Source organism: Symphalangus syndactylus, chromosome 13, assembly GCF_028878055.3.
Source record: "Symphalangus syndactylus isolate Jambi chromosome 13, NHGRI_mSymSyn1-v2.1_pri, whole genome shotgun sequence".
NCBI classification, from domain to species: Eukaryota; Metazoa; Chordata; class Mammalia; order Primates; family Hylobatidae; genus Symphalangus; species Symphalangus syndactylus.
In genome coordinates this window covers 116553047-116565445 of record NC_072435.2, presented here as the reverse complement: position 1 = coordinate 116565445, position 12399 = coordinate 116553047, and the positions used below count along the sequence as shown (strand labels likewise).

The following is a 12399-nucleotide window of genomic DNA, read 5'->3' as shown; positions in this document are numbered from 1 at the left end:
CTATTGCAGTAGTGTAGTTGGTAGTGACTTGAATTAGCGTGCTAATAACGGAAAAAGAGAAGTGGAAGGGTTTGGGCTATGTTTTGGAGGTATGGTTCATTTACTTGTGCTGTAGATTTTGCCATTAATGCTAAGGTGGATGGTGCCTTTACTGAAACAGTGAAAACTGAGGGGAAAGCAGGTTTTTGAGAAAAATCAAGAGTTCTATTTTGTCCATTTTAAGTTTAAGATACCTATTAGAGAGCCAGTTGGAGATATCAAATTTGCAATCAAATATATGACTGGCATTCCAGGAAGAATCCAGGGCTACAGGTGTAGGTTTATGATTAAGCAGCAGAGAACAAATGTTTTGTTTTGTTTTGCTTTGTTTTATTTTATTTTATTTATTTTTGGGAGGAATCTCGCTCTGTTGCCCAGACTGTAGTGCAGTGGCACGACCCTGGCTCACTGCAACCTCTGCCTCCCGGGTTCAAGCGATTCTCCTGCTTCAGCCTCCCAGGTAGCTGGGGTTATAGGCACGCGCCACCATGCCTGGCTAATTTTTGTATGTTTGGTAGAGATGGGACGGGGTTTCACCATGTTGGCCAGGCTGGTCTTGAACTCCTGACCTCAAGCGATCCACCCACCTTAGCTACCCAAAGTGCTGGAATTACAGGCATGAGCCACCCCACCTAGCCTGAGAACAAATGTTTTGAAACCATTGGACTTTCTAAGATCACTAGGGAAATTGTGTACACTGGGAAGAGGAGGACACCTAGTGCCCTGGGAACTCTAAGAGAAAGGATCTGGCAGATGTGACTGAGCAGGAACAGCCAGTGAGGTGGGAGGAAACCAGTAGATGGTGGTGTCGGAGAAACCAAAAGCTGAAAATTTCAAGAAGGAGGGACTGTCAGATGCTACAGAGAGGTTAAGTTGAATAACAGCAGGAATATTGGCTTTGAGGGTCACTCATAATCTTGACAAGCACATTCTCAGTAGAGTAGATATGAATGGGTCAAGGAGAGAATAGAAGTGAAGGAGACGGTGATTATAGGCAAGTCTTAAATCACAAAAGATTGTATCAAGAATAGATGTAACAGGTAATTGTGTTTTCTAAGACAGAATGGGGATAGCAAACATGTACTTTTTATCTAATGTGAATCTATAGAAATGTCACTCTATGTTATAACTTGTATATGTATACCTCCTACCTGTGAACCCAGACATGTAGGGGAACTGTGATCCGTTCACTGTGAACACTGTTGAATGAAGCATAGGCACAGAGGTCCTCTTGTAGCTGCACTCCTGGGGATATGCTAAGTAACTGAGTCTACTAGTTTGAGGCTGTAATTTAATATATTTCAACCTAGAAATAGTGCAAAATGCATAGTTGAAGTTGTTTTGTATGTGTACTGCCTCCTCCAGTTTCTAAGTCACTAAACAGCAGGTCCTTTTGCATTTTAAAAATGGCGTTTTTTTCTATTAACCACGAATGTTTGTTAAGGCCTCTGTTTTCAATACTGTGTGCTGTGGTCTGAATGTGTCGCCTCCCTCCACCCACCCAGTTCATATGTTGAAACCTAATCTCCGTAAGAGATGGGGGCCTTTTGGTAAGTGATTAAGTGATGAGGGCACAGCCCTTGTTAATGGGATTAGTACCCTTATAAAAGAGGCCCAAAAGTGCTTGTTAGCCCATTGCACCTCGTGAGGACGCATTGAGAAGCTGCCATCGATGAAGCAGAGTGAGTCCTCACCAGACACGGAATCTACTGGCACCTGGATCTTGGACTTCCCTGTCTCTAGAGCTGGAAGAAACACATTTCTGTTGTTTATAATTACCCAGTCTAAGGTATTTTGTTATAGCAGCCCAAATGGACTAATTTTTCCTTTTCTACTATTATTGGAAAATGATTTCTTCAGGACCATTTTTTTGGGGGGAACATTTTATAACCCATGAGTAAACTCTTCTCCTCCATTATCTGTAGCCTCTTCAGTGTATAGTGTAATATTCTGCCATTATCTTAGGTCGAGGAACAAGTTTCTAATGATTGTCTGTAGATGTCTTTAACTTTGTGGTGCTTGTTGCCATTATTACTTTCATGAATCAAGTACACCTTCAGGGGATGTTTATAACTGTGTTCCCTCTTCTTATCTACCTAAAAAATGCCAACTTTCTATGCGTGATTCTGGGCCACAATTTCAAATTTTGAGCCCTTCTTGCCATCACAATTTTAAACCATTTATTTTCTATCTGGAATACTGTACACAGTCTGTATGGGTGATCTAAAATAATTCATCCTGCAGATCCTCAAATTTACTATTCTAGATATCAAGAAATATTGGGGCATGATGGAAGTTTTAGATGTAATAGTTTATTTAGTGTCAAATTTTGCCTTAAATGCCTAATAGTACAGGTGCACACTTAAATATACAAGCCAATAATCCTGTGACTCGGGCTATTGATTAGTGGTAAAAGCAGAAAGCTATGTTATATTGATGCTTATTTTGCTTTGAAGAAAGAAGTAATTGCTAGCTTGTCAGATATTGAGCCTCTCTGACCAAAGGAAATTCAGTTACCACTCTGTGTTTGACCTTTCACTTTCCAAACTCAGAAACTGAATAGATTTGGATAACAAGGGATACTTGTTTTTGTAACATTGGGCTAATTGTATAAAGCACAGACTGGGACTTGCCCAATTAATACATTTTGTTTCATATTCCAGAACTTCTGACTTACATAGTCAAGTAATTTAACGTAACTCAGATGAATGAACAAACTCAGACAATTTCTCTTTCCACCCTTTTACAAAAAATAATTATAACTTGGCCTTTTGTTTATCATACTTCCATAACATGAAGGTTTCAGGACTCTATAATGAAAAACTGAGTTGGGATGGGGAGACAATCCAGATGTTTTGTGCATATATATATATATAAACTATTTTTTAACTTAAAAGTATATTAGCAAAGAAAACTGATGAATAATAAAGATTTTAATAGTTCAAAGTATTGTATATCTCATTGTTTCTTTTTTTTTTTTTTTGAGATGGAGTTTCGCTCTTGTTGCCCAGGCTGGAGTTGAGTGCCATGACCATGGCTCACTGCAGCCTCCGCCTCCCGGGTTCAAGCAATTCTCCTGCCTCAGCCTCCGGAGTAGCTGGGGTTACAGGCATGCACCACCACACCTGTCTAATTTTGTATTTTTGGTAGAGACAGGGTTTCTCCATGTTGGTCAGGCTGGTCTCGAACTCCTGACCTCAGGTGATCCACCTGTCTCAGCTTCCCAAAGTGCTGGGCTTATAGGAATGAGCCACTGTGCCCAGCCTGTTTCTTTTTTTAGTAAGTTTTTCACGGACCGTAAAATTCATCCCTTCATAATATAGAATTCTATGGTTATTTATTAATGAATGAATGAATGAAATGGAGTCTCACTCTGTTGCCCAAGCTGGAGTGCAGTGGCACAATCTTGGCTCACTGCAACTCCCTGGGTTCAAGTGATGTTTTTATTTTTATTGTATTTTTTCAGACCGGGTCTCACTCTGTTGCCCAGACTGGGGTGTAGTGGCACAATCTCGCCTCACTGCAACCTCTGCCTCCCAGGCTCAAGCCATCCTTCCGCCTCAGCCCCCCAAGTAGCTTGGGACTACAGGCGTGCACACCACACCCAGCTATTTTTGTATTTTTTGTAGAGATGGGGTTTTTCCATATTGCCCAGGCTGGTCTTGAACTCCTGAGCTCAAGTGATCCACCTGCCTTGGGCTCCCAAAGTGCTGCCACCGCATCTGGCCACAATTCTGGTTTTTAGTTGTGCAATCATCATCACTAATTTTTATCCCCGTCAAAGATAAACCCGTACACATGAACATTCATTTTCCATTTCCCTATTTTCCCACCCCAGCCCTAAGTAACTATTAATCTACTTGCCTATTCTGGACATTTCATATAAATGGAATCATCCAGTATATATGGCCTTTTGTGACTCACGTCTTTCACTTAGCTTTCATGTTTTTAGGGTTCATCCATGTCAAGCAAGTATTAGTATTTTACTGCTTTTTTTTTTTTGAGACAGAGTCTCACTCTCGCTCAGGCTGGAGTACAGTGGTGCAATCTCAGCTCACTGCAACCTCCACCCCCCGGGTTCAAGCAGTTCTCCTGCTTCAGCCTCCCGAGTAGCTGGGATTACAGGCGCTGACACCAAGCCCGGATAATTTTTGTATTTTTAGTAGAGACGGGGTTCCACCATCTTGGCCAGGCTAGTCTTGAACTCCTGACCTCGTGATCCACCCGCCTCGGCCTCCCAAAGTGTCTGGTTTACAGGCATGAGCCACCACGCTAGGCCATATTTTACTCCTTTTTATGGCCCAAAATATTCCATTGCATGGATATAGCACAATTTGTTTATTTCTCAGTGGTGGACATTTGGGTTATTTCTGCCTTTGGGTTATCATGAGTACTGCTGCTTTGAACATTTGTGTTCATTTTTTTTTTTTTTTTTGTATATGTGTACATGTGTTTTCAGTTCTCTTGACTGTATACCTAGGAGTGGGATTGCTGGGTCATATGGTAACTCTGTTTAACAATTTGAGGAGCTGAACTGTTTTCCAAACAGACTGCACTGTTTTACAGTCTGTATCTTATTGTTTCTTAATATAGTTGTTGACTAGTCCAGTGAAAGAATGTGTTGTCACATGTACATACGTACTGAAAAAATCATTTAGCTGCAGAGTTAGGAATTTTAGTATGCTATTTCCCACCTTTGGTTATTTAAAGAAAAAGACTTACATTTAAGATGAGTTCAGGAAAGCTCATGAGGTTTTTTGAGTCTGACCACTCTCTTGGTATAGTAACTATTATAGATACCAATAGGTACCTTGGCAATACCTCTAATTCTGACTTCATATAGTGGTCCTTGATTACTCTAAAAATTTTATCTGTTGAATGTTTGGACACAAATAACAGAGAGCCCAAATGGCTTAAGTGATAAAGAAATTTTTCCAATAGAGTAACTGAAAAATCCAGGTAAATCTGGCTTCAGCCAAGACTTGATCCTCCACACCAACTAGGACAGCGTTCCCAGGAGGCTTAAACGGAAGTCCCCGAATCAAATCTTCTTGGCCCTGATTGATCTGCCTTGGCTGTGTGCTTGTTTTTGGTCGCAGTTTGGGATAAGCTGGAGCTGGGAGTGAGTACAGTCCAAATCAGGGTTCTCCTAGGAGAGGAAGGAAGAAAGTATGCTGGACAAGTATCCAACAAGGGTCTACTACAGAGTCACACCTCTCCTGTAGAGCTGATAAGGAAAAAATAAATACGCATTCACTGCACTCGAGCCTGTATCTGATAACCTACCGAATTCAGATAGCCCATCTTTCGGGAGACCAATTCTTTTTCTAGCCTTTTGTAGGGATCCTTTATATGTCTATGTCCTTTTATTCTTCCTTGTTTTGGTAAAGCATTTTATAGCTTTGTTTAAGACAGTTCTTTTGTTTTAAGTAGTAAGTGTGGGCTGTGTTTATAATCACTGTGTCTGAGTTTTTATTTTTTGAGACGAAGTCTTGCTCAGTCGCCCAGGCTGGAGTGCAGTGGTGTGATCTTGGCTCACTGCAACCTCCGCCTCCTGGGTTCAAGTGACTCTTCTGCCTCAGCCTCCCAGTAGCTGGGATTACAGGCACCCGCCAACACACCTGGATAGTAGAGACTATACCATTTTGATATTGTCAGAATTTAGGCACCAGTCATGTGTGTGTATATATGTAACAGCTGCAGGAAAGGTTGGAAATGCATTATTTTGAAAAACAGCATTATTTTACCAAGAAGGAGGGAGAGAATAAATGTTGGAAGGAAGTTTGCAGTCTCTGCCATATTGTAGTTTTTTATTTTTCCTTTTTAGGTGGGTATTTTTAATTGCCTAGTAAATTGTGGTAGTTGATGTTATCTATTGACTTACAGGAATTGCATTCCCTTCTGATAATAAATGGAAGGTGGTTGTATGATGTAAAGAGTAAGTACAAATACAGTGCTAAAAAAGCATTATAGAAAATTCAGAAATCTGTAATGCCTTCAGATGCAGCTAAATACCAATTTGGATTCAGGAAGAACTAAGATTTTAATATCGTGTATTTCAGCCAATTGAAGACTATTGATTTAACATTATTTTTGTACCACCAATAAAAAAATGCTGCCAGTTATAAAATGCGCTCCAATTTTAGTGTTGTTAAAATGTGAGGAAGGTACCTCTTTGACAATATTAACCTTTTTCATATCTGCCTTTTGTCTCTTCACATTTCTCTCTAGCCAGTTGAAGGGACAATTATTGCTTGTGATTGAGAACTGTTTGGTCAAATGCAGATAAACTAGGCAAAAATAAAACCATATTAATAATATAGCTAGTACTTATTAACATCAGATATACAGCCAGTTAGTCTTATAAATCTGAGCTAACAAGTTACATTAAAATACTACTTCCCTGTATCAGTTATCTATTATCTATTGCTGTAAAACAGACTACCACAAAACCTAGTAGCTTAATGTCACCATTTTGAAATTTTTATTGACATAATTATAGATTCACATGCAGTTATAAAAAAAAAATGCAGAGAGATCTCATGTGCTCTTTGCCTGGTTTCTCCCAACGGGCAGCATTTTGTAAAACTCTTAACAACACAACCAGGATATTGGCATTGATACAACCCATTTATCTTATTCAGATACCCCTGGTTACTTGCGCTCGTATATGCACGTGTGCACACGCACGTGTGCATGTTAAGGCGTGTACAGTTTTATCACCTGCCTGTGTTTCTGTATGCACCACCACAGTCAAGATAGTAAATGGAACTAACACTGAAAGTATCCCTTGGGTTGCCCTTTTGTAAGCATATCCCACACCTTCCTGGTACTAACCCTCCATTCTCACTCCAGTCCCTAACCCCTGGCAGCCACTAATCTGTTTACCATTTTAAAGTTTTGTCCTTCCAGAAATGTTATATTTGCTCATGATTCTTCGGATCTGCATTTGAGCAGGGCTCAGTTGGGATGGTTTGTCTTTGACCCGTGTAGTGTCTGCTGGACTCTACCAGCACTGAAGGATTCAGGATGGTCTCATTCACATGCTTAGAGCCTTGGTACTGGCTTTTGGTTGAGGTGTCTAAGTGCCCCTCCCCACAACCTCTCTCATGTAGTTGTCTTCTGCTGGGCTTCTCTGTGTGGCCTCTTTCCAACAGGAGAGCCTGGACTTCCTTGCATGCCAGCTTCAGGTGCCAATAAAGCAAAAGTGGAGCCTGCTAGATCTCTTTTCAATCTAGGCCTAAAACTGGCACAGCCTGCTTTCTGTAGCAGTCTTTTGGTTGGAGAAAGTTGCAAGGATAGCCCAGATTCAAGGCGAAGGGAAATAGACTCCCCTTCTTGGTGGGAAGAGTAGCAGATGTATGCAGAGATGAGAGGCATTCTTGGTGGCCAGCTTTACAGACAATGTGGTGCACACTCCAAAGTTACAGAAATGATGGCTGGCACATGGATCTGCTTGGATTTGTTGTAAATGCTACCTTACTTCAATTTTGAAATGTGAATTCATTTGAATTCCATAAAAAGTACAAAGGAGAATGTGACATGGCTACATAGTTTTCTGTTGCTAATGCCTATTTCCGATAGAACAGTTCTGTTGCAAGGGAAGTTGCAAGAATTTAAGTTATCAACCAAATCTAAGGATTCTCAAGGGGCCTGTGGTATTTGCAGAACAAGTGGTTGCTTGAAGTGGCTGTTAAGGTGTTAGGAATGGTTCACCTCTCTCTCATTTTCCCAGGCTAGCTGTTTCTTGTGATCCTAAAATAGCAGGGGCTTGTATATGTAGTGCCAGAATTCTGTAATACTGACTTGGAGAGACCACACAGATTTCTGTCTTTACATTAAGCTTTTTACATCAAGGCGTAAGGATATTGTTTTTCAAGATACTATCAACAAAGAAGAGATCTTTTAAGAGGGAGAAGAGTTTTTCAATCAAGGAAATGAAACCAGTAAAACATTTTCTCAAGATTTTTCTGACTATAAAATGTTAAACTTCCTTTGTTTTGTTGTAAGAGTGACAGCACAGTGGGTCAGAGGATAGATCTTAGACTTCATTGTCAGAATTCTCAATCATCTGTAACTGTATGTATAACATCTATGACTAACGAATAAGCTTGCCTAGATTTCTTGAAGGAGAGATAACGAAAGAACTATTGTTTAGCAAGGGCTACATGCTTAGAGAGTATTTCATAAATCATGAGGTTGGTTAAGGGTAGGTGTGGTTTCAAAAATAAAATGAATTTTTCACTCGAGTTTAGAATTATATTATTTGGCTAAGAGCTTCCTTCTGCCTTCCTTTCTGAGTGATAACTGATTTTACAGACATTTAGTATGCACTGTCGATCTGTGGAGCATATTGTTAGACATCATTAAAAGGAAGTTGGAACAGGGTCCCTGTTTTTCAGGAGACTGTGGTCTAACAGGACAAATAAGATGTATGCAGAGAGGTAATATAATACCAAGGTGATTAACTAGAAGAGTTTCAAAATGAGGCAAGAATGTTACAACAAACTAAGCTGCCTGAACCTCATTTTTCACCCCTATAAAATTGATTTGTACTGTTTTTCTTCCATCTCTAAAGTATTAATAGTTCAGAAATGTATGTTTCAGTTATTAGTTGGAGGGTTAGTTTTTATAAGATGTATCAGATTCCATGGGATGATTTGAAAGATTAATTATTGTATAGTTTTGGCACATTTTACCTACTATGTGCACACAGTTATGAACACTTGTCTTATTATTGTTAATGAAATGAGTACAGAAAGGGAAGCACAAAAGGTTATTTTTAGCTCTGGTTAAACTAGAGTAGTATAGGACTTTCATTTACTGGTTTTCATACTAATGGTGAAAATAGCACAGCTGATCTCTGTTCACTATGAAAGAAAAGGAGAATGAGTGTAAGATTGCAGAAGGAGTATCACAACAGGGGAGAGGAAATGCCTTCCTTTGTTTTAGCAAAGATTTCTAACATCTCCTTGGTTGGCAACATCCATGGTTCTCCTCTGCTTCCTACCTCCCGAATATGAAGGTGTTTACAGGGAAGCTGTTTATGGCCTGTCTCTCTTCTGGGCAGTCTCTCAAAGTGTACTTCAGAGGGCAGAGTCCCCACCAACCACCCCTACTCAGAGCCCACTCCAACCCCTGTTGGAGACAACCAAAAAGACTTCATGGACCACTGATCACATTTCACCACTCTATTGCCCACTTGTTAGCCAGGGGCATAGTTGGCTTGGAACTGGTTAGCACATGATTGTGTTGAAGGGTCAGGCAGCTACAAGGAGTAAAAATGAACTGAAAGATTCTCATTCTATCTCGGTTCTCTGTTAAAAACTGAAGACTTAAAATTCCATCTGTAGTGGTTTCCTTTTTTCTGTATTCAGCAGATGTGGTTAACATAAAACTGGTTCTAACTGTGAACTCGTTGGCTGGGAAGAACTTACAGGCCAAATACTATAATTTCAGGACATCATAATATTTCTCTCACAAGGTTGCTTCATAAGGATTAAAGTAGAGCACATGTGAAAGTGTGTCACCCTGTATGCATGCTTATTCTCAAAGTTCAGTACTGTGCAGACTCACAGTCAGCTCATGTGTATATGTCAAGATGAGATCTCAGTTTTCAGCTGTAGCCCCACATTTACAGCCCACTTCAGTTATATAAATTAAAAATGGATCTCACCACTTAAATATTCCTCTGTCACTTGAAACTCAACACACACACGCACACACACTTTAAAACTCAACAACTCTCCTTTTTTCTCCCTACTTGTATGCATCTGTTTTTCCTCCTTTCTCTTTTTCCTTTTTTTTTTTTTTTTTTTTTTGGAGAGATGGAGTCTCACTATGTTGCCCCAGGCTGGTCTCCAATTCCTGGCCTCAAGTGATCACTTTGGCTTCCCAGAGGGCTGGAATTATAGGCATGAGCCACTGCGCCTGGCGTGTTTCATGTTTTTATTAACCTACTACCATCCTCTCATTTACCCAGCTTCATTCCTACATATCTCTTCCTCCTCATACTAAGTCATTCCCAAATGCTCTCCATCCTATTTGTTAAAATGTTTCTGGTATCTGCCTTGATTCAGACATTCTTCCTAGAATATTATATTAGTTTCCTATCGAGGCTGTCTCCTTTTTAAGGCCTGCCACAGTCACATTTAACCTCTCTGGCTAACCCTGTTTTCCTCTATTCCCTTTCTGGTACCCATGCTACAAGTAAGCTCCAAGTACTTAACACATGCCCCACACTGCTTTGTCATTATGCCATCGTTCTTATTGTACCCTTTGCTTTTGAATCTTATTCTCCCTAATGGATCTCACATTTTCAGATCCTACTTATTCTTCAAGAATAATTCGAATTTTACCTCTTCAGAAGGGGCTAATTTGACCTTCTCCAATGGAAGCAATCTCTTCTTCCTCTGAACTCCTATAGCGCTTATGTTCCTTTATTGAAATTTAGATCTCTTTGTAGTGCATTTAAAGTTATTTTATGCACATCTTATTACTTAGATTGTAATCTTGACCCAGAAGCAGTGAGCTATCACCAGATCCCCGTAGTGCTGATGTGGTGCCTAAAATAGTCTCTTATACTTTGGAAGTGCTCAGTAAAACATTTGTCTAACACACTGGCTGTTTTTTAAAGAGTCTTCCTGTGCAACTCAAATCTCTAATACTAAACTACAGTATGGAAACAGGCCTCCTATATGGTATAGTGAGCTTTGGACCTGCTGTGAGGGCAACCTTGGGTTTCTTCCTTGGATATAAGGATTTCCAAGTAAAATAAAAAGAATTTCACTTTCATTTCCAAATAGCTTTTTTTTTTTTTTTTGAGACGGAATTTCATTCTTATTCCCCAGGCTGGAGTGCAATGGCATGATCTCAGCTCACTGCAACCTCCGCCTCCCAGGTTCAAGCGATTCTCCTGCCTCAGCCTCCCAAGTAGCTGGGATTACAGGCATGCGCCACTACACCTGGCTAATTTTTTTGTATTTCTAGTAGAGACGGGGTTTCTTCATGTTGGTCAGGCTGGTCTTGAACTCCCAACCTCAGGTGATCCACCCACCTTGGCCTCCCAAAGTGCTGGGATTACAGGTGTGAGCCACCGTGCCCGGCCCCAAATAGCTCATTTTCTTTAAGAGGTGGCACACCTGTATTTTTCTTTTCCTTTTTTAATATTAGAGTCAGAAAATAATAATATAAGGCAAAACCAATCTCTCGTAATTCTTGGAGGATTAATTAAATGTCATACTCTGGTATACGGTCTAAATGTTGCTTCTTGCTTATCTCTAAGGTGTCCTGTTTTTATGAGTAATAATAATGAAAATTTTGTCACAGGGTTATTTTGAGTATTAAATGAGCTGATTTAGTTAAAGCACTTATTTAGCACAGTACCCCACACATAGGAAAAGCTCGATAAAACTAAGCAGATACAATTGCTATTATGAATTTACAGTTTGAGATTTCAGATTGGTGATAAAGAGGCAAGAGCTGCAGCTGGTTTTTTATGTTTTGAACTGTGCTGAGTAGTTTCTTAGGAATTAGATTAGTCCTGAAATGTTATGTCAGCTGAGAATTTTGGTTTCTAGGTGACAGTACTGCAGTAGGAACAGGACTGGCTCTCCCTTTAGAACAAAAGGCTTTCAATGGGAATTCGTAGTGGCTTTTTTGGTGGTAGTGGGGTGAGGGGGTGGCAGTTATCAGATTCTTTCTCTCAACTCCCAGATTAAAATGACAGTGTAAAGGAGAAAATGGAGAGCGTCTGCAAAAAGGATTAGGAACTACAGAACTACAGGGGAACAGATGGCTTAAAGAGATGGGAGAAGAGAAGCAATTCATGTTTTGTTTTTATTAAGCACACACCTATTAGTGGAAATGATAAACTCCACAGTTGGAAGGGAAAGCTGTATCAGAGATACAAGTGACTGAGACATGAATTCTCAAGGTATCTAACCTCTCCTTCACATAAACAGTGGCGTAAACAGTGAACATACAAAGTGAAATATAGAAATAGAATTTTGGAGAAATTTATTTTAGAGGAGTTTGAATGGGACCTGATTAAAGGACCTATGAAGAGTGGACATTTTTACCTTTTGTAAAAGGAAAATGCTTAGTTTGGGGTGAGTGCTGGAGGACTCATTGTATTAGGGTTCTCCAGAGAAACAGAACCAATAGGGTATATACGATGTGTATATAAGAAGAGATTTGTATAGGAAGTGGCTCGGGCAGAGATGAAGGCTGTGAAGCACCACCATCTGCAAGCTAAAGAACCAGGAAAGCCAGTGGTGAAACTGAGTCCAAGTCCAAAGGCCTGAGAGTCAGGAGAGCTGATGGTGTAACTCCTGATCTGAAAGTCCAGGAATCAAGAGT

At 40.1% G+C, this 12399-nt stretch overlaps 1 protein-coding gene across 2 annotated transcripts in view; it reads left to right on the top strand.

Annotated features, from left to right (window-relative positions):
• The window catches only part of SPPL3 (signal peptide peptidase like 3), a 145350-nt gene that overhangs the window by 62532 nt on the left and 70419 nt on the right, over positions 1 to 12399 (top strand). The window lies entirely within an intron of this gene.